The following is a 20,257-nucleotide window of genomic DNA, read 5'->3' as shown; positions in this document are numbered from 1 at the left end:
CGAAACCGGAAGTCCGCGTCAGCTGTACGTTCCACTGTGTATTCTCATGTAAGTGTGGATTTGTTCTTTGTAATAAAGCGATACATAGTTACTACACATGAAAGCCCTTCTGTTTTCTTCCATTGCATACTTATTGGATACTCTGGAGAAATTGGGAGAATATGTACTATGTATATGAGTCACAGTGAAATACTAACAGAGATAGAACAGTGAAACTGGATGAATAAGGAGCCAGCAGCTTATCTGTTTATACACACCGCCTATTGTGCCAGCTATTGGAGGTGAGAGGCTGGGGGAAATAGGTGGTGCACTGAATAGGCACTGAAGTTTGCAGTGGAGTGGCACTATTGGAAATCACTTTTTGCATGGACTTTTGTCTTTTGTTTTTTGAAAAAAGTTTTTTCAGCTTTATGTGCATGTTTTTTGTGGACAATCACTTGAAATATTGATTAATTTACACAGAATCACTGGATTGATACTTAAAAATATTTATTTATTAATTATTTATATATATATTTTTTCACAATCTATTTTGAATTTTATGTATTTGGAAAATTTATGCAGATTTATTTTTTTGTGCTTTTATATGCTGCATTTATTATTTAATAGGATAGCACTTGAGTTGCACTACATTTATTTGAATTACACTATATTTATCTAGTTATTATCATTTTTATATGCACTTTTAGGTAGCGCTGCATTTATTTATATCATTTTTACAGGTTGAATTATAGGATGCAAGGATTCTTTGGTGTTTAAACCTTCCCTTTCTGAAAAATGACAATTTGGTCAACTTCTTACAGGTTCCATAGTGTAGCAGTTATCACGTCTGCTTTACACGCAGAAGGTCCTGGGTTAAACCCCCAGTGGAACCATTTTGAAATATGAGATCAGTTATTGACTTTCTGAAAGTCAGTGCATGGATCGTGCCTCATACAACGCAATGCAAAGCAATAGAGCCTTCAAAGTGGAACGGAACTCAAAAAGTCAACATTTGCTATAGCGTAGGAAACATTTACACATGTGAATTGTTCCTAAGCAGTACCCTGAAAAATGTATCTTTGGCCTGAAATTCCTCCTCAAAATAGCTTGGTACTTTCTGGTATGCAAGTGTGCCCAAGCACTTCTGTGGCAGCAGCCGCATACAGTAGCTGTGTGTTTGTAGTGTGAGATCTAAGGCATTGAAAACTCTGACTTCTAGTCTCAGGGAAATTAGAGTGAAATATGGGGCTGTCACTACTGTGGTGCTCACTCTTCTCCTTGTTGGCGGCTTTCAGACATGAGGAAACAAAGCCCTGCCTCTAATGAGGTGGCCACCTCCACACAGAGACACAGTATAAAACAAGACTTGGTAAGTCAGTAATGGGGAGAAGATCAGCTGCAGGGAGGCAACAGGCACATCTGGCAACTAGTCCTTTACCCTCTCCCTTCCATTTCTTGAGGAATGGCTTCCAGAGTATAGCTTTTATACAGGAACCGTAGCGACCCTGGAGCTCTTTGCTAAGGGCTTGTACCCGGTCATGGCCCTTATGCAAAGAGTGGCCAGAAACATCAGTCTTGATACACCCTTGAAAGTGTCCTAAAACCAAAGAAATGCCAAAGGATCTCAGGTTGAATTATAGGATGCAAGGATTCTTTGGTGTTTAACCCTTCCCTTTCTGAAAAATGACAATGTGGGCAACTTCTTACAGGTTCCATAGTGTAGCGGTTATCACATCTGCTTTACACGCAGAAGGTCCTGGGTTCAACCCCCAGTGGAACCATTTTGAAATATGAGATCAGTTATTGACTTTCTGAAAGTCAGTGCTTGGATCGTGCCTCATACAACGCAATGCAAAGCAATAGAGCCTTCAAAGTGGAACAGAACTCAAAAAGTCAACATTTGCTATAGCGTAGGAAACATTTACACATGTGAATTGTTCCTAAGCAGTACCCTGAAAAATGTATCTTTGGCCTGAAATTCCTCCTCAACATAGCTTGGTACTTTCTGGTATGCAAGTGTGCCCAAGCATTTCTGTGGCAGCAGCCGCATACAGTTGCTGTGTGTTTGTAGTGTGAGATCTAAGGCATTGAAAACTCTGATTTCTAGTCTCAGGGGAATTGGAGTGAAATATGGGGCTGTCACTACTGTGGTGCTCACTCTTCTCCTTGCTGGCGGCTTTCAGACATGAGGAAGCAAAGCCCTGCCTCTAATGAGGTGGCCACCTCCTCACAGAGACACGGTATAAAACAAGACATGGTAAGTCAGTAATGGGGAGAAGATCAGCTGCAGGGAGGCAACAGGCACATCTGGCAACTAGTCCTTTACCCTCTCCCTTCCATTTCTTGAGGAACGGCTTCCAGAGTATAGCTTGTATACGGGAACCGTAGCGACCCTGGAGCTCTTTGCTAAGGGCTGGTACCAGGTCATGGCCCTTATGCAAAGAGTGGCCAGAAACATCAGTCTTGATACACCCTTGAAAGTGTCCTAAAACCAAAGAAATGCCAAAGGATCTCAGGTTGAATTATAGGATGCAAGGATTCTTTGGTGTTTAACCCTTCCCTTTCTGAAAAATGACGATTTGGGCAACTTCTTACAGGTTCCATAGTGTAGCGGTTATCACGTCTGCTTTACACGCAGAAGGTCCTGGGTTCAACCCCCAGTGGAACCATTTTGAAATATGAGATCAGTTATTGACTTTCTGAAAGTCAGTGCTTGGATCGTGCCTCATACAACGCAATGCAAAGCAATAGAGCCTTCAAAGTGGAACGGAACTCAAAAAGTCAACATTTGCTATAGCGTAGGAAACATTTACACATGTGAATTGTTCCTAAGCAGTACCCTGAAAAATGTATCTTTGGCCTGAAATTCCTCCTCAAAATAGCTTGGTACTTTCTGGTATGCAAGTGTGCCCAAGTACTTCTGTGGCAGCAGCCGCATACAGTAGCTGTGTGTTTGCAGTGTGAAATCTAAGGCATTGAAAACTCTGACTTCTAGTCTCAGGGGAATTGGAGTGAAATATGGGGCTGTCACTACTGTGGTGCTCACTCTTCTCCTTGCTGGGGGGTTTCAGACATGAGGAAGCAAAGCCCTGCCTCTAATGAGCTGGCCACCTCCACACAGAGACACAGTATAAAACAAGACATGGTAAGTCAGTAATGGGGAGAAGATCAGCTGCAGGGAGGCAACAGGCACGTCTGGCAACTAGTCCTTTACCCTCTCCCTTCCATTTCTTGAGGAATGGCTTCCAGAGTATAGCTTTTATACGGGAACCGTAGTGACCCTGGAGCTCTTTGCTAAGGGCTGGTACCAGGTCATGGCCCTTATGCAAAGAGTGGTCAGAAACATCAGTCTTGCTACACCCTTGAAAGTGTCCTAAAACCAAAGAAATGCCAAAGGATCTCAGGATGAATTATAGGATGCAAGGATTCTTTGGTGTTTAACCCTTCCCTTTCTGAAAAATGACAATTTGGACAACTTCTTACAGGTTCCATAGTGTAGCGGTTATCACGTCTGCTTTACACACAGAATGTCCTGGGTTCAACCCCCAGTGGAACCATTTTGAAATATGAGATCAGTTATTGACTTTCTGAAAGTCAGTGCTTGGATCGTGCCTCATACAACGCAATGCAAAGCAATAGAGCCTTCAAAGTGGAACGGAACTCAAAAAGTCAACATTTGCTATAGCGTAGGAAAAATTTACACATGTGAATTGTTCCTAAGCAGTACCCTGAAAAATGTATCTTTGGCCTGAAATTCCTCCTCAAAATAGCTTGGTACTTTCTGGTATGCAAGTGTGCCCAAGCACTTCTGTGGCAGCAGCCGCATACAGTAGCTGTGTGTTTGTAGTGTGAGATCTAAGGCATTGAAAACTCGGACTTCTAGTCTCAGGGGAATTGGAGTGAAATATGGGGCTGTCACTACTGTGGTGCTCACTCTTCTCCTTGCTGGCGGCTTTCAGACATGAGGAAGCAAAGCCCTGCCTCTAATGAGGTGGCCACCTCCACACAGAGACACGGTATAAAACAAGACATGGTAAGTCAGTAATGGGGAGAAGATCAGCTGCAGGGAGGCAACAGGCACATCTGGCAACTAGTCCTTTACCCTCTCCCTTCCATTTCTTGAGGAACGGCTTCCAGAGTATAGCTTTTATACGGGAACCGGTTTGACCCTGGAGCTCTTTGCTAAGGGCTGGTACCAGGTCATGGCCCTTATGCAAAGAGTGGCCAGAAACATCAGTCTTGCTACACCCTTGAAAGTGTCCTAAAACCAAAGAAATGCCAAAGGATAACAGGTTGAATTATAGGATGCAAGGATTCTTTGGTGTTTAACCCTTCCATTTCTGAAAAATGACAATTTGGTCAACTTCTTACAGGTTCCATAGTGTAGCGGTTATCACATCTGCTTTACACGCAGAAGGTCCTGGGTTCAACCCCCAGTGGAACCATTTTGAAATATGAGATCAGTTATTGACTTTCTGAAAGTCAGTGCTTGGATCGTGCCTCATACAACGCAATGCAAAGCAATAGAGCCTTCAAAGTGGAACGGAACTCAAAAAGTCAACATTTGCTATAGCGTAGGAAACATTTACACATGTGAATTGTTCCTAAGCAGTACCCTGAAAAATGTATCTTTGGCCTGAAATTCCTCCTCAAAATAGCTTGGTACTTTCTGGTATGCAAGTGTGCCCAAGCACTTCTGTGGCAGCAGCCGCATACAGTAGCTGTGTGTTTGTAGTGTGAGATCTAAGGCATTGAAAACTCTGACTTCTAGTCTCAGGGGAATTGGAGTGAAATATGGGGCTGTCACTACTGTGGTGCTCACTCTTCTCCTTGTTGGCGGCTTTCAGACATGAGGAAGCAAAGCTCTGCCTCTAATGAGGTGGCCACCTCCACACAGAGACACAGTATAAAACAAGACTTGGTAAGTCAGTAATGAGGAGAAGATCAGCTGCAGGGAGGCAACAGGCACATCTGGCAACTAGTCCTTTACCCTCTCCCTTCCATTTCTTGAGGAACGGCTTCCAGAGTATAGCTTTTATACGGGAACCGTATTGACCCTGGAGCTCTTTGCTAAGGGCTGGTACCAGGTCATGGCCCTTATGCAAAGAGTGGCCAGAAAAATCAGTCTTGATACACCCTTGAAAGTGTCCTAAAACCAAAGAAATGCCAAAGGATCTCAGGTTGAATTATAGGATGCAAGGATTCTTTGGTGTTTAACCCTTCCCTTTCTGAAAAATGACAATTTGGTCAAGTTCTTACAGGTTCCATAGTGTAGCGGTTATCACGTCTGCTTTACACGCAGAAGGTCCTGGGTTCAACCCCCAGTGGAACCATTTTGAAATATGAGATCAGTTATTGACTTTCTGAAAGTCAGTGCTTGGATCGTGCCTCATACAACGCAATGCAAAGCAATAGAGCCTTCAAAGTGGAACGGAACTCAAAAAGTCAACATTTGCTATAGCGTAGGAAACATTTACACATGTGAATTGTTCCTAAGCAGTACCCTGAAAAATGTATCTTTGGCCTGAAATTCCTCCTCAAAATAGCTTGGTACTTTCTGGTATGCAAGTGTGCCCAAGCACTTCTGTGGCAGCAGCCGCATACAGTAGCTGTGTGTTTGTAGTGTGAGATCTAAGGCATTGAAAACTCTGACTTCTAGTCTCAGGGGAATTGGAGTGAAATATGGGACTGTCACTACTGTGGTGCTCACTCTTCTCCTTGCTGGCGGCTTTCAGACATGAGGAAGCAAAGCCTTGCCTCTAATGAGGTGGCCACCTCCACACAGAGACACAGTATAAAACAAGACTTGGTAAGTCAGTAATGGGGAGAAGATCAGCTGCAGGGAGGCAACAGGCACATCTGGCAACTAGTCCTTTACCCTCTCCCTTCCATTTCTTGAGGAATGGCTTCCAGAGTATAGCTTTTATACAGGAACCGTAGCGACCCTGGAGCTCTTTGCTAAGGGCTTGTACCCGGTCATGGCCCTTATGCAAAGAGTGGCCAGAAACATCAGTCTTGATACACCCTTGAAAGTGTCCTAAAACCAAAGAAATGCCAAAGGATCTCAGGTTGAATTATAGGATGCAAGGATTCTTTGGTGTTTAACCCTTCCCTTTCTGAAAAATGACAATGTGGGCAACTTCTTACAGGTTCCATAGTGTAGCGGTTATCACATCTGCTTTACACGCAGAAGGTCCTGGGTTCAACCCCCAGTGGAACCATTTTGAAATATGAGATCAGTTATTGACTTTCTGAAAGTCAGTGCTTGGATCGTGCCTCATACAACGCAATGCAAAGCAATAGAGCCTTCAAAGTGGAACAGAACTCAAAAAGTCAACATTTGCTATAGCGTAGGAAACATTTACACATGTGAATTGTTCCTAAGCAGTACCCTGAAAAATGTATCTTTGGCCTGAAATTCCTCCTCAACATAGCTTGGTACTTTCTGGTATGCAAGTGTGCCCAAGCATTTCTGTGGCAGCAGCCGCATACAGTTGCTGTGTGTTTGTAGTGTGAGATCTAAGGCATTGAAAACTCTGACTTCTAGTCTCAGGGAAATTAGAGTGAAATATGGGGCTGTCACTACTGTGGTGCTCACTCTTCTCCTTGTTGGCGGCTTTCAGACATGAGGAAACAAAGCCCTGCCTCTAATGAGGTGGCCACCTCCACACAGAGACACAGTATAAAACAAGACTTGGTAAGTCAGTAATGGGGAGAAGATCAGCTGCAGGGAGGCAACAGGCACATCTGGCAACTAGTCCTTTACCCTCTCCCTTCCATTTCTTGAGGAACGGCTTCCAGAGTATAGCTTGTATACGGGAACCGTAGCGACCCTGGAGCTCTTTGCTAAGGGCTGGTACCAGGTCATGGCCCTTATGCAAAGAGTGGCCAGAAACATCAGTCTTGATACACCCTTGAAAGTGTCCTAAAACCAAAGAAATGCCAAAGGATCTCAGGTTGAATTATAGGATGCAAGGATTCTTTGGTGTTTAACCCTTCCCTTTCTGAAAAATGACAATTTGGGCAACTTCTTACAGGTTCCATAGTGTAGCGGTTATCACGTCTGCTTTACACGCAGAAGGTCCTGGGTTCAACCCCCAGTGGAACCATTTTGAAATATGAGATCAGTTATTGACTTTCTGAAAGTCAGTGCTTGGATCGTGCCTCATACAACGCAATGCAAAGCAATAGAGCCTTCAAAGTGGAACGGAACTCAAAAAGTCAACATTTGCTATAGCGTAGGAAACATTTACACATGTGAATTGTTCCTAAGCTGTACCCTGAAAAATGTATCTTTGGCCTGAAATTCCTCCTCAAAATAGCTTGGTACTTTCTGGTATGCAAGTGTGCCCAAGTACTTCTGTGGCAGCAGCCGCATACAGTAGCTGTGTGTTTGCAGTGTGAAATCTAAGGCATTGAAAACTCTGACTTCTAGTCTCAGGGGAATTGGAGTGAAATATGGGGCTGTCACTACTGTGGTGCTCACTCTTCTCCTTGCTGGGGGCTTTCAGACATGAGGAAGCAAAGCCCTGCCTCTAATGAGGTGGCCACCTCCACACAGAGACACAGTATAAAACAAGACATGGTAAGTCAGTAATGGGGAGAAGATCAGCTGCAGGGAGGCAACAGGCACGTCTGGCAACTAGTCCTTTACCCTCTCCCTTCCATTTATTGAGGAACGGCTTCCAGAGTATAGCTTTTATACGGGAACCGTAGTGACCCTGGAGCTCTTTGCTAAGGGCTGGTACCCGGTCATGGCCCTTATGCAAAGAGTGGCCAGAAACATCAGTCTTGATACACCCTTGAAAGTGTCCTAAAACCAAAGAAATGCCAAAGGATCTCAGGTTGAATTATAGGATGCAAGGATTCTTGGGTGTTTAACCCTTCCCTTTCTGAAAAATGACAATTTGGTGAACTTCTTACAGGTTCCCTAGTGTAGCGGTTATCACGTCTGCTTTACACGCAGAACGTCCTGGGTTCAACCCCCAGTGGAACCATTTTGAAATATGAGATCAGTTATTGACTTTCTGAAAGTCAGTGCTTGGATCGTGCCTCATACAACGCAATGCAAAGCAATAGAGCCTTCAAAGTGGAACGGAACTCAAAAAGTCAACATTTGCTATAGCGTAGGAAACATTTACACATGTGAATTGTTCCTAAGCAGTACCCTGAAAAATGTATCTTTGGCCTGAAATTCCTCCTCAAAATAGCTTGGTACTTTCTGGTATGCAAGTGTGCCCAAGCACTTCTGTGGCAGCAGCCGCATACAGTAGCTGTGTGTTTGTAGTGTGAGATCTAAGGCATTGAAAACTCTGACTTCTAGTCTCAGGGGAATTGGAGTGAAATATGGGGCTGTCACTACTGTGGTGCTCACTCTTCTCCTTGCTGGCGGCTTTCAGACATGAGGAAGCAAAGCCTTGCCTCTAATGAGGTGGCCACCTCCACACAGAGACACGGTATAAAACAAGACATGGTAAGTCAGTAATGGGGAGAAGATCAGCTGCAGGGAGGCAACAGGCACATCTGGCAACTAGTCCTTTACCCTCTCCCTTCCATTTCTTGAGGAAGGGCTTCCAGAGTATAGCTTTTATACGGGAACCGTAGCGACCCTGGAGCTCTTTGCTAAGGGCTGGTGCCAGGTCATGGCCCTTATGCAAAGAGTGGCCAGAAACATCAGTCTTGCTACACCCTTGAAAGTGTCCTAAAACCAAAGAAATGCCAAAGGATCTCAGGTTGAATTATAGGATGCAAGGATTCTTTGGTGTTTAACCCTTCCCTTTCTGAAAAATGACAATTTGGTCAACTTATTACAGGTTCCATAGTGTAGCGGTTATCATGTCTGCTTTACACGCAGAAAGCCCTGGGTTCAACCCCCAGTGGAACCATTTTGAAATATGAGATCAGTTATTGACTTTCTGAAAGTCAGTGCTTGGATCGTGCCTCATACAACGCAATGCAAAGCAATAAAGCCTTCAAAGTGGAACGGAACTCAAAAAGTCAACATTTGCTATAGCGTAGGAAACATTTACACATCTGAATTGTTCCTAAGCAGAACCCTGAAAAATGTATCTTTGGCCTGAAATTCCTCCTCAAAATAGCTTGGTACTTTCTGGTATGCAAGTGTGCCCAAGCACTTCTGTGGCAGCAGCCGCATACAGTAGCTGTGTGTTTGTAGTGTGAGATCTATGGCATTGAAAACCCTGACTTCTAGTCTCAGGGGAATTGGAGTGAAATATTGGGCTGTCACTACTGTGGTTCTCACTCTTCTCCTTGCTGGCGGCTTTCAGACATGAGGAAGCAAAGCCCTGCCTCTAATGAGGTGGCCACCTCCACACAGAGACACAGTATAAAACAAGACATGGTAAGTCAGTAATGGGGAGAAGATCAGCTGCAGGGAGGCAACAGGCACGTCTGGCAACTAGTCCTTTACCCTCTCCCTTCCATTTCTTGAGGAATGGCTTCCAGAGTATAGCTTTTATACGGGAACCGTAGTGACCCTGGAGCTCTTTGCTAAGGGCTGGTACCAGGTCATGGCCCTTATGCAAAGAGTGGTCAGAAACATCAGTCTTGCTACACCCTTGAAAGTGTCCTAAAACCAAAGAAATGCCAAAGGATCTCAGGATGAATTATAGGATGCAAGGATTCTTTGGTGTTTAACCCTTCCCTTTCTGAAAAATGACAATATGGACAACTTCTTACAGGTTCCATAGTGTAGCGGTTATCACGTCTGCTTTACACACAGAATGTCCTGGGTTCAACCCCCAGTGGAACCATTTTGAAATATGAGATCAGTTATTGACTTTCTGAAAGTCAGTGCTTGGATCGTGCCTCATACAACGCAATGCAAAGCAATAGAGCCTTCAAAGTGGAACGGAACTCAAAAAGTCAACATTTGCTATAGCGTAGGAAAAATTTACACATGTGAATTGTTCCTAAGCAGTACCCTGAAAAATGTATCTTTGGCCTGAAATTCCTCCTCAAAATAGCTTGGTACTTTCTGGTATGCAAGTGTGCCCAAGCACTTCTGTGGCAGCAGCCACATACAGTAGCTGTGTGTTTGTAGTGTGAGATCTAAGGCATTGAAAACTCGGACTTCTAGTCTCAGGGGAATTGGAGTGAAATATGGGGCTGTCACTACTGTGGTGCTCACTCTTCTCCTTGCTGGCGGCTTTCAGACATGAGGAAGCAAAGCCCTGCCTCTAATGAGGTGGCCACCTCCACACAGAGACACGGTATAAAACAAGACATGGTAAGTCAGTAATGGGGAGAAGATCAGCTGCAGGGAGGCAACAGGCACATCTGGCAACTAGTCCTTTACCCTCTCCCTTCCATTTCTTGAGGAACGGCTTCCAGAGTATAGCTTTTATACGGGAACCGGTTTGACCCTGGAGCTCTTTGCTAAGGGCTGGTACCAGGTCATGGCCCTTATGCAAAGAGTGGCCAGAAACATCAGTCTTGCTACACCCTTGAAAGTGTCCTAAAACCAAAGAAATGCCAAAGGATAACAGGTTGAATTATAGGATGCAAGGATTCTTTGGTGTTTAACCCTTCCCTTTCTGAAAAATGACAATTTGGTCAACTTCTTACAGGTTCCATAGTGTAGCGGTTATCACATCTGCTTTACACGCAGAAGGTCCTGGGTTCAACCCCCAGTGGAACCATTTTGAAATATGAGATCAGTTATTGACTTTCTGAAAGTCAGTGCTTGGATCGTGCCTCATACAACGCAATGCAAAGCAATAGAGCCTTCAAAGTGGAACGGAACTCAAAAAGTCAACATTTGCTATAGCGTAGGAAACATTTACACATGTGAATTGTTCCTAAGCAGTACCCTGAAAAATGTATCTTTGGCCTGAAATTCCTCCTCAAAATAGCTTGGTACTTTCTGGTATGCAAGTGTGCCCAAGCATTTCTGTGGCAGCAGCCGCATACAGATGCTGTGTGTTTGTAGTGTGAGATCTAAGGCATTGAAAACTCTGATTTCTAGTCTCAGGGGAATTGGAGTGAAATATGGGGCTGTCACTACTGTGGTGCTCACTCTTCTCCTTGCTGGCGGCTTTCAGACATGAGGAAGCAAAGCCCTGCCTCTAATGAGGTGGCCACCTCCTCACAGAGACACGGTATAAAACAAGACATGGTAAGTCAGTAATGGGGAGAAGATCAGCTGCAGGGAGGCAACAGGCACATCTGGCAACTAGTCCTTTACCCTCTCCCTTCCATTTCTTGAGGAACGGCTTCCAGAGTATAGCTTGTATACGGGAACCGTAGCGACCCTGGAGCTCTTTGCTAAGGGCTGGTACCAGGTCATGGCCCTTATGCAAAGAGTGGCCAGAAACATCAGTCTTGATACACCCTTGAAAGTGTCCTAAAACCAAAGAAATGCCAAAGGATCTCAGGTTGAATTATAGGATGCAAGGATTCTTTGGTGTTTAACCCTTCCCTTTCTGAAAAATGACAATTTGGGCAACTTCTTACAGGTTCCATAGTGTAGCGGTTATCACGTCTGCTTTACACGCAGAAGGTCCTGGGTTCAACCCCCAGTGGAACCATTTTGAAATATGAGATCAGTTATTGACTTTCTGAAAGTCAGTGCTTGGATCGTGCCTCATACAACGCAATGCAAAGCAATAGAGCCTTCAAAGTGGAACGGAACCCAAAAAGTCAACATTTGCTATAGCGTAGGAAACATTTACACATGTGAATTGTTCCTAAGCAGTACCCTGAAAAATGTATCTTTGGCCTGAAATTCCTCCTCAAAATAGCTTGGTACTTTCTGGTATGCAAGTGTGCCCAAGTACTTCTGTGGCAGCAGCCGCATACAGTAGCTGTGTGTTTGCAGTGTGAAATCTAAGGCATTGAAAACTCTGACTTCTAGTCTCAGGGGAATTGGAGTGAAATATGGGGCTGTCACTACTGTGGTGCTCACTCTTCTCCTTGCTGGGGGCTTTCAGACATGAGGAAGCAAAGCCCTGCCTCTAATGAGGTGGCCACCTCCACACAGAGACACAGTATAAAACAAGACATGGTAAGTCAGTAATGGGGAGAAGATCAGCTGCAGGGAGGCAACAGGCACATCTGGCAACTAGTCCTTTACCCTCTCCCTTCCATTTATTGAGGAACGGCTTCCAGAGTATAGCTTTTATACGGGAACCGTAGTGACCCTGGAGCTCTTTGCTAAGGGCTGGTACCCGGTCATGGCCCTTATGCAAAGAGTGGCCAGAAACATCAGTCTTGATACACCCTTGAAAGTGTCCTAAAACCAAAGAAATGCCAAAGGATCTCAGGTTGAATTATAGGATGCAAGGATTCTTGGGTGTTTAACCCTTCCCTTTCTGAAAAATGACAATTTGGGGAACTTCTTACAGGTTCCCTAGTGTAGCGGTTATCACGTCTGCTTTACACGCAGAAGGTCCTGGGTTCAACCCCCAGTGGAACCATTTTGAAATATGAGATCAGTTATTGACTTTCTGAAAGTCAGTGCTTGGATCGTGCCTCATACAACGCAATGCAAAGCAATAGAGCCTTCAAAGTGGAACGGAACTCAAAAAGTCAACATTTGCTATAGCGTAGGAAACATTTACACATGTGAATTGTTCCTAAGCAGTACCCTGAAAAATGTATCTTTGGCCTGAAATTCCTCCTCAAAATAGCTTGGTACTTTCTGGTATGCAAGTGTGCCCAAGCATTTCTGTGGCAGCAGCCGCATACAGTTGCTGTGTGTTTGTAGTGTGAGATCTAAGGCATTGAAAACTCTGATTTCTAGTCTCAGGGGAATTGGAGTGAAATATGGGGCTGTCACTACTGTGGTGCTCACTCTTCTCCTTGCTGGCGGCTTTCAGACATGAGGAAGCAAAGCCCTGCCTCTAATGAGGTGGCCACCTCCTCACAGAGACACGGTATAAAACAAGACATGGTAAGTCAGTAATGGGGAGAAGATCAGCTGCAGGGAGGCAACAGGCACATCTGGCAACTAGTCCTTTACCCTCTCCCTTCCATTTCTTGAGGAACGGCTTCCAGAGTATAGCTTGTATACGGGAACCGTAGCGACCCTGGAGCTCTTTGCTAAGGGCTGGTACCAGGTCATGGCCCTTATGCAAAGAGTGGCCAGAAACATCAGTCTTGATACACCCTTGAAAGTGTCCTAAAACCAAAGAAATGCCAAAGGATCTCAGGTTGAATTATAGGATGCAAGGATTCTTTGGTGTTTAACCCTTCCCTTTCTGAAAAATGACAATTTGGGCAACTTCTTACAGGTTCCATAGTGTAGCGGTTATCACGTCTGCTTTACACGCAGAAGGTCCTGGGTTCAACCCCCAGTGGAACCATTTTGAAATATGAGATCAGTTATTGACTTTCTGAAAGTCAGTGCTTGGATCGTGCCTCATACAACGCAATGCAAAGCAATAGAGCCTTCAAAGTGGAACGGAACTCAAAAAGTCAACATTTGCTATAGCGTAGGAAACATTTACACATGTGAATTGTTCCTAAGCAGTACCCTGAAAAATGTATCTTTGGCCTGAAATTCCTCCTCAAAATAGCTTGGTACTTTCTGGTATGCAAGTGTGCCCAAGTACTTCTGTGGCAGCAGCCGCATACAGTAGCTGTGTGTTTGCAGTGTGAAATCTAAGGCATTGAAAACTCTGACTTCTAGTCTCAGGGGAATTGGAGTGAAATATGGGGCTGTCACTACTGTGGTGCTCACTCTTCTCCTTGCTGGGGGCTTTCAGACATGAGGAAGCAAAGCCCTGCCTCTAATGAGGTGGCCACCTCCACACAGAGACACAGTATAAAACAAGACATGGTAAGTCAGTAATGGGGAGAAGATCAGCTGCAGGGAGGCAACAGGCACATCTGGCAACTAGTCCTTTACCCTCTCCCTTCCATTTATTGAGGAACGGCTTCCAGAGTATAGCTTTTATACGGGAACCGTAGTGACCCTGGAGCTCTTTGCTAAGGGCTGGTACCCGGTCATGGCCCTTATGCAAAGAGTGGCCAGAAACATCAGTCTTGATACACCCTTGAAAGTGTCCTAAAACCAAAGAAATGCCAAAGGATCTCAGGTTGAATTATAGGATGCAAGGATTCTTGGGTGTTTAACCCTTCCCTTTCTGAAAAATGACAATTTGGGGAACTTCTTACAGGTTCCCTAGTGTAGCGGTTATCACGTCTGCTTTACACGCAGAAGGTCCTGGGTTCAACCCCCAGTGGAACCATTTTGAAATATGAGATCAGTTATTGACTTTCTGAAAGTCAGTGCTTGGATCGTGCCTCATACAACGCAATGCAAAGCAATAGAGCCTTCAAAGTGGAACGGAACTCAAAAAGTCAACATTTGCTATAGCGTAGGAAACATTTACACATGTGAATTGTTCCTAAGCAGTACCCTGAAAAATGTATCTTTGGCCTGAAATTCCTCCTCAAAATAGCTTGGTACTTTCTGGTATGCAAGTGTGCCCAAGCACTTCTGTGGCAGCAGCCGCATACAGTAGCTGTGTGTTTGTAGTGTGAGATCTAAGGCATTGAAAACTCTGACTTCTAGTCTCAGGGGAATTGGAGTGAAATATGGGGCTGTCACTACTGTGGTGCTCACTCTTCTCCTTGCTGGCGGCTTTCAGACATGAGGAAGCAAAGCCTTGCCTCTAATGAGGTGGCCACCTCCACACAGAGACACGGTATAAAACAAGACATGGTAAGTCAGTAATGGGGAGAAGATCAGCTGCAGGGAGGCAACAGGCACATCTGGCAACTAGTCCTTTACCCTCTCCCTTCCATTTCTTGAGGAAGGGCTTCCAGAGTATAGCTTTTATACGGGAACCGTAGCGACCCTGGAGCTCTTTGCTAAGGGCTGGTGCCAGGTCATGGCCCTTATGCAAAGAGTGGCCAGAAACATCAGTCTTGCTACACCCTTGAAAGTGTCCTAAAACCAAAGAAATGCCAAAGGATCTCAGGTTGAATTATAGGATGCAAGGATTCTTTGGTGTTTAACCCTTCCCTTTCTGAAAAATGACAATTTGGACAACTTCTTACAGGTTCCATAGTGTAGCGGTTATCACGTCTGCTTTACACACAGAATGTCCTGGGTTCAACCCCCAGTGGAACCATTTTGAAATATGAGATCAGTTATTGACTTTCTGAAAGTCAGTGCTTGGATCGTGCCTCATACAACGCAATGCAAAGCAATAGAGCCTTCAAAGTGGAACGGAACTCAAAAAGTCAACATTTGCTATAGCGTAGGAAAAATTTACACATGTGAATTGTTCCTAAGCAGTACCCTGAAAAATGTATCTTTGGCCTGAAATTCCTCCTCAAAATAGCTTGGTACTTTCTGGTATGCAAGTGTGCCCAAGCACTTCTGTGGCAGCAGCCGCATACAGTAGCTGTGTGTTTGTAGTGTGAGATCTAAGGCATTGAAAACTCGGACTTCTAGTCTCAGGGGAATTGGAGTGAAATATGGGGCTGTCACTACTGTGGTGCTCACTCTTCTCCTTGCTGGCGGCTTTCAGACATGAGGAAGCAAAGCCCTGCCTCTAATGAGGTGGCCACCTCCACACAGAGACACGGTATAAAACAAGACATGGTAAGTCAGTAATGGGGAGAAGATCAGCTGCAGGGAGGCAACAGGCACATCTGGCAACTAGTCCTTTACCCTCTCCCTTCCATTTCTTGAGGAACGGCTTCCAGAGTATAGCTTTTATACGGGAACCGGTTTGACCCTGGAGCTCTTTGCTAAGGGCTGGTACCAGGCCATGGCCCTTATGCAAAGAGTGGCCAGAAACATCAGTCTTGCTACACCCTTGAAAGTGTCCTAAAACCAAAGAAATGCCAAAGGATAACAGGTTGAATTATAGGATGCAAGGATTCTTTGGTGTTTAACCCTTCCCTTTCTGAAAAATGACAATTTGGTCAACTTCTTACAGGTTCCATAGTGTAGCGGTTATCACATCTGCTTTACACGCAGAAGGTCCTGGGTTCAACCCCCAGTGGAACCATTTTGAAATATGAGATCAGTTATTGACTTTCTGAAAGTCAGTGCTTGGATCGTGCCTCATACAACGCAATGCAAAGCAATAGAGCCTTCAAAGTGGAACGGAACTCAAAAAGTCAACATTTGCTATAGCGTAGGAAACATTTACACATGTGAATTGTTCCTAAGCAGTACCCTGAAAAATGTATCTTTGGCCTGAAATTCCTCCTCAAAATAGCTTGGTACTTTCTGGTATGCAAGTGTGCCCAAGCATTTATGTGGCAGCAGCCGCATACAGTTGCTGTGTGTTTGTAGTGTGAGATCTAAGGCATTGAAAACTCTGATTTCTAGTCTCAGGGGAATTGGAGTGAAATATGGGGCTGTCACTACTGTGGTGCTCACTCTTCTCCTTGCTGGCGGCTTTCAGACATGAGGAAGCAAAGCCCTGCCTCTAATGAGGTGGCCACCTCCTCACAGAGACACGGTATAAAACAAGACATGGTAAGTCAGTAATGGGGAGAAGATCAGCTGCAGGGAGGCAACAGGCACATCTGGCAACTAGTCCTTTACCCTCTCCCTTCCATTTCTTGAGGAACGGCTTCCAGAGTATAGCTTGTATACGGGAACCGTAGCGACCCTGGAGCTCTTTGCTAAGGGCTGGTACCAGGTCATGGCCCTTATGCAAAGAGTGGCCAGAAACATCAGTCTTGATACACCCTTGAAAGTGTCCTAAAACCAAAGAAATGCCAAAGGATCTCAGGTTGAATTATAGGATGCAAGGATTCTTTGGTGTTTAACCCTTCCCTTTCTGAAAAATGACAATTTGGGCAACTTCTTACAGGTTCCATAGTGTAGCGGTTATCACGTCTGCTTTACACGCAGAAGGTCCTGGGTTCAACCCCCAGTGGAACCATTTTGAAATATGAGATCAGTTATTGACTTTCTGAAAGTCAGTGCTTGGATCGTGCCTCATACAACGCAATGCAAAGCAATAGAGCCTTCAAAGTGGAACGGAACTCAAAAAGTCAACATTTGCTATAGCGTAGGAAACATTTACACATGTGAATTGTTCCTAAGCAGTACCCTGAAAAATGTATCTTTGGCCTGAAATTCCTCCTCAAAATAGCTTGGTACTTTCTGGTATGCAAGTGTGCCCAAGTACTTCTGTGGCAGCAGCCGCATACAGTAGCTGTGTGTTTGCAGTGTGAAATCTAAGGCATTGAAAACTCTGACTTCTAGTCTCAGGGGAATTGAAGTGAAATATGGGGCTGTCACTACTGTGGTGCTCACTCTTCTCCTTGCTGGGGGCTTTCAGACATGAGGAAGCAAAGCCCTGCCTCTAATGAGGTGGCCACCTCCACACAGAGACACAGTATAAAACAAGACATGGTAAGTCAGTAATGGGGAGAAGATCAGCTGCAGGGAGGCAACAGGCACATCTGGCAACTAGTCCTTTACCCTCTCCCTTCCATTTATTGAGGAACGGCTTCCAGAGTATAGCTTTTATACGGGAACCGTAGTGACCCTGGAGCTCTTTGCTAAGGGCTGGTACCCGGTCATGGCCCTTATGCAAAGAGTGGCCAGAAACATCAGTCTTGATACACCCTTGAAAGTGTCCTAAAACCAAAGAAATGCCAAAGGATCTCAGGTTGAATTATAGGATGCAAGGATTCTTGGGTGTTTAACCCTTCCCTTTCTGAAAAATGACAATTTGGGGAACTTCTTACAGGTTCCCTAGTGTAGCGGTTATCACGTCTGCTTTACACGCAGAAGGTCCTGGGTTCAACCCCCAGTGGAACCATTTTGAAATATGAGATCAGTTATTGACTTTCTGAAAGTCAGTGCTTGGATCGTGCCTCATACAACGCAATGCAAAGCAATAGAGCCTTCAAAGTGGAACGGAACTCAAAAAGTCAACATTTGCTATAGCGTAGGAAACATTTACACATGTGAATTGTTCCTAAGCAGTACCCTGAAAAATGTATCTTTGGCCTGAAATTCCTCCTCAAAATAGCTTGGTACTTTCTGGTATGCAAGTGTGCCCAAGCACTTCTGTGGCAGCAGCCGCATACAGTAGCTGTGTGTTTGTAGTGTGAGATCTAAGGCATTGAAAACTCTGACTTCTAGTCTCAGGGGAATTGGAGTGAAATATGGGGCTGTCACTACTGTGGTGCTCACTCTTCTCCTTGCTGGCGGCTTTCAGACATGAGGAAGCAAAGCCTTGCCTCTAATGAGGTGGCCACCTCCACACAGAGACACGGTATAAAACAAGACATGGTAAGTCAGTAATGGGGAGAAGATCAGCTGCAGGGAGGCAACAGGCACATCTGGCAACTAGTCCTTTACCCTCTCCCTTCCATTTCTTGAGGAAGGGCTTCCAGAGTATAGCTTTTATACGGGAACCGTAGCGACCCTGGAGCTCTTTGCTAAGGGCTGGTGCCAGGTCATGGCCCTTATGCAAAGAGTGGCCAGAAACATCAGTCTTGCTACACCCTTGAAAGTGTCCTAAAACCAAAGAAATGCCAAAGGATCTCAGGTTGAATTATAGGATGCAAGGATTCTTTGGTGTTTAACCCTTCCCTTTCTGAAAAATGACAATTTGGTCAACTTATTACAGGTTCCATAGTGTAGCGGTTATCATGTCTGCTTTACACGCAGAAAGCCCTGGGTTCAACCCCCAGTGGAACCATTTTGAAATATGAGATCAGTTATTGACTTTCTGAAAGTCAGTGCTTGGATCGTGCCTCATACAACGCAATGCAAAGCAATAAAGCCTTCAAAGTGGAACGGAACTCAAAAAGTCAACATTTGCTATAGCGTAGGAAACATTTACACATGTGAATTGTTCCTAAGCAGAACCCTGAAAAATGTATCTTTGGCCTGAAATTCCTCCTTAAAATAGCTTGGTACTTTCTGGTATGCAAGTGTGCCCAAGCACTTCTGTGGCAGCAGCCGCATACAGTAGCTGTGTGTTTGTAGTGTGAGATCTATGGCATTGAAAAGCCTGACTTCTAGTCTCAGGGGAATTGGAGTGAAATATTGGGCTGTCACTACTGTGGTTCTCACTCTTCTCCTTGCTGGCGGCTTTCAGACATGAGGAAGCAAAGCCCTGCCTCTAATGAGGTGGCCACCTCCACACAGAGACACAGTATAAAACAAGACATGGTAAGTCAGTAATGGGGAGAAGATCAGCTGCAGGGAGGCAACAGGCACGTCTGGCAACTAGTCCTTTACCCTCTCCCTTCCATTTCTTGAGGAATGGCTTCCAGAGTATAGCTTTTATACGGGAACCGTAGTGACCCTGGAGCTCTTTGCTAAGGGCTGGTACCAGGTCATGGCCCTTATGCAAAGAGTGGTCAGAAACATCAGTCTTGCTACACCCTTGAAAGTGTCCTAAAACCAAAGAAATGCCAAAGGATCTCAGGATGAATTATAGGATGCAAGGATTCTTTGGTGTTTAACCCTTCCCTTTCTGAAAAATGACAATTTGGACAACTTCTTACAGGTTCCATAGTGTAGCGGTTATCACGTCTGCTTTACACACAGAATGTCCTGGGTTCAACCCCCAGTGGAACCATTTTGAAATATGAGATCAGTTATTGACTTTCTGAAAGTCAGTGCTTGGATCGTGCCTCATACAACGCAATGCAAAGCAATAGAGCCTTCAAAGTGGAACGGAACTCAAAAAGTCAACATTTGCTATAGCGTAGGAAAAATTTACACATGTGAATTGTTCCTAAGCAGTACCCTGAAAAATGTATCTTTGGCCTGAAATTCCTCCTCAAAATAGCTTGGTACTTTCTGGTATGCAAGTGTGCCCAAGCACTTCTGTGGCAGCAGCCGCATACAGTAGCTGTGTGTTTGTAGTGTGAGATCTAAGGCATTGAAAACTCGGACTTCTAGTCTCAGGGGAATTGGAGTGAAATATGGGGCTGTCACTACTGTGGTGCTCACTCTTCTCCTTGCTGGCGGCTTTCAGACATGAGGAAGCAAAGCCCTGCCTCTAATGAGGTGGCCACCTCCACACAGAGACACGGTATAAAACAAGACATGGTAAGTCAGTAATGGGGAGAAGATCAGCTGCAGGGAGGCAACAGGCACATCTGGCAACTAGTCCTTTACCCTCTCCCTTCCATTTCTTGAGGAACGGCTTCCAGAGTATAGCTTTTATACGGGAACCGGTTTGACCCTGGAGCTCTTTGCTAAGGGCTGGTACCAGGCCATGGCCCTTATGCAAAGAGTGGCCAGAAACATCAGTCTTGCTACACCCTTGAAAGTGTCCTAAAACCAAAGAAATGCCAAAGGATAACA

The 20,257-nt window shown here is 44.9% G+C and overlaps 22 non-coding genes across 22 annotated transcripts; all 22 read left to right on the top strand.

Moving 5' to 3' along the window:
• Positions 1-802: 802 nt before the first annotated feature.
• Positions 803-875, top strand: TRNAV-UAC (transfer RNA valine (anticodon UAC)). Its single transcript has one exon. It is a non-coding gene; the product is annotated as a tRNA-Val (tRNA).
• Positions 876-1,690: 815 nt separating this feature from the next.
• On the top strand, positions 1,691-1,763 carry TRNAV-UAC (transfer RNA valine (anticodon UAC)). Its single transcript has one exon. It is a non-coding gene; the product is annotated as a tRNA-Val (tRNA).
• Positions 1,764-2,578: 815 nt separating this feature from the next.
• TRNAV-UAC (transfer RNA valine (anticodon UAC)) lies at positions 2,579-2,651 on the top strand. Its single transcript has one exon. It is a non-coding gene; the product is annotated as a tRNA-Val (tRNA).
• An 815-nt stretch (positions 2,652-3,466) lies between these two features.
• On the top strand, positions 3,467-3,539 carry TRNAV-UAC (transfer RNA valine (anticodon UAC)). The gene has a single exon. It is a non-coding gene; the product is annotated as a tRNA-Val (tRNA).
• An 815-nt stretch (positions 3,540-4,354) lies between these two features.
• TRNAV-UAC (transfer RNA valine (anticodon UAC)) lies at positions 4,355-4,427 on the top strand. The gene has a single exon. It is a non-coding gene; the product is annotated as a tRNA-Val (tRNA).
• Positions 4,428-5,242: 815 nt separating this feature from the next.
• TRNAV-UAC (transfer RNA valine (anticodon UAC)) lies at positions 5,243-5,315 on the top strand. The gene has a single exon. It is a non-coding gene; the product is annotated as a tRNA-Val (tRNA).
• An 815-nt stretch (positions 5,316-6,130) lies between these two features.
• On the top strand, positions 6,131-6,203 carry TRNAV-UAC (transfer RNA valine (anticodon UAC)). Its single transcript has one exon. It is a non-coding gene; the product is annotated as a tRNA-Val (tRNA).
• An 815-nt stretch (positions 6,204-7,018) lies between these two features.
• TRNAV-UAC (transfer RNA valine (anticodon UAC)) lies at positions 7,019-7,091 on the top strand. Its single transcript has one exon. It is a non-coding gene; the product is annotated as a tRNA-Val (tRNA).
• Positions 7,092-7,906: 815 nt separating this feature from the next.
• TRNAV-UAC (transfer RNA valine (anticodon UAC)) lies at positions 7,907-7,979 on the top strand. Its single transcript has one exon. It is a non-coding gene; the product is annotated as a tRNA-Val (tRNA).
• An 815-nt stretch (positions 7,980-8,794) lies between these two features.
• TRNAV-UAC (transfer RNA valine (anticodon UAC)) lies at positions 8,795-8,867 on the top strand. The gene has a single exon. It is a non-coding gene; the product is annotated as a tRNA-Val (tRNA).
• An 815-nt stretch (positions 8,868-9,682) lies between these two features.
• TRNAV-UAC (transfer RNA valine (anticodon UAC)) lies at positions 9,683-9,755 on the top strand. Its single transcript has one exon. It is a non-coding gene; the product is annotated as a tRNA-Val (tRNA).
• Positions 9,756-10,570: 815 nt separating this feature from the next.
• Positions 10,571-10,643, top strand: TRNAV-UAC (transfer RNA valine (anticodon UAC)). The gene has a single exon. It is a non-coding gene; the product is annotated as a tRNA-Val (tRNA).
• An 815-nt stretch (positions 10,644-11,458) lies between these two features.
• On the top strand, positions 11,459-11,531 carry TRNAV-UAC (transfer RNA valine (anticodon UAC)). Its single transcript has one exon. It is a non-coding gene; the product is annotated as a tRNA-Val (tRNA).
• Positions 11,532-12,346: 815 nt separating this feature from the next.
• Positions 12,347-12,419, top strand: TRNAV-UAC (transfer RNA valine (anticodon UAC)). Its single transcript has one exon. It is a non-coding gene; the product is annotated as a tRNA-Val (tRNA).
• Positions 12,420-13,234: 815 nt separating this feature from the next.
• TRNAV-UAC (transfer RNA valine (anticodon UAC)) lies at positions 13,235-13,307 on the top strand. Its single transcript has one exon. It is a non-coding gene; the product is annotated as a tRNA-Val (tRNA).
• Positions 13,308-14,122: 815 nt separating this feature from the next.
• On the top strand, positions 14,123-14,195 carry TRNAV-UAC (transfer RNA valine (anticodon UAC)). Its single transcript has one exon. It is a non-coding gene; the product is annotated as a tRNA-Val (tRNA).
• Positions 14,196-15,010: 815 nt separating this feature from the next.
• TRNAV-UAC (transfer RNA valine (anticodon UAC)) lies at positions 15,011-15,083 on the top strand. The gene has a single exon. It is a non-coding gene; the product is annotated as a tRNA-Val (tRNA).
• Positions 15,084-15,898: 815 nt separating this feature from the next.
• TRNAV-UAC (transfer RNA valine (anticodon UAC)) lies at positions 15,899-15,971 on the top strand. Its single transcript has one exon. It is a non-coding gene; the product is annotated as a tRNA-Val (tRNA).
• Positions 15,972-16,786: 815 nt separating this feature from the next.
• On the top strand, positions 16,787-16,859 carry TRNAV-UAC (transfer RNA valine (anticodon UAC)). Its single transcript has one exon. It is a non-coding gene; the product is annotated as a tRNA-Val (tRNA).
• An 815-nt stretch (positions 16,860-17,674) lies between these two features.
• On the top strand, positions 17,675-17,747 carry TRNAV-UAC (transfer RNA valine (anticodon UAC)). Its single transcript has one exon. It is a non-coding gene; the product is annotated as a tRNA-Val (tRNA).
• Positions 17,748-18,562: 815 nt separating this feature from the next.
• Positions 18,563-18,635, top strand: TRNAV-UAC (transfer RNA valine (anticodon UAC)). The gene has a single exon. It is a non-coding gene; the product is annotated as a tRNA-Val (tRNA).
• Positions 18,636-19,450: 815 nt separating this feature from the next.
• On the top strand, positions 19,451-19,523 carry TRNAV-UAC (transfer RNA valine (anticodon UAC)). The gene has a single exon. It is a non-coding gene; the product is annotated as a tRNA-Val (tRNA).
• Positions 19,524-20,257: the final 734 nt, after the last annotated feature.

This window comes from Lithobates pipiens, unplaced genomic scaffold, assembly GCF_037356315.1.
Source record: "Lithobates pipiens isolate NorthernLeopardFrog02 unplaced genomic scaffold, aLitPip1_a1.2 Scaffold_8, whole genome shotgun sequence".
Taxonomy (NCBI): domain Eukaryota; kingdom Metazoa; phylum Chordata; class Amphibia; order Anura; family Ranidae; genus Lithobates; species Lithobates pipiens.
This window is presented reverse-complemented; position numbering and strand designations above follow the sequence as displayed.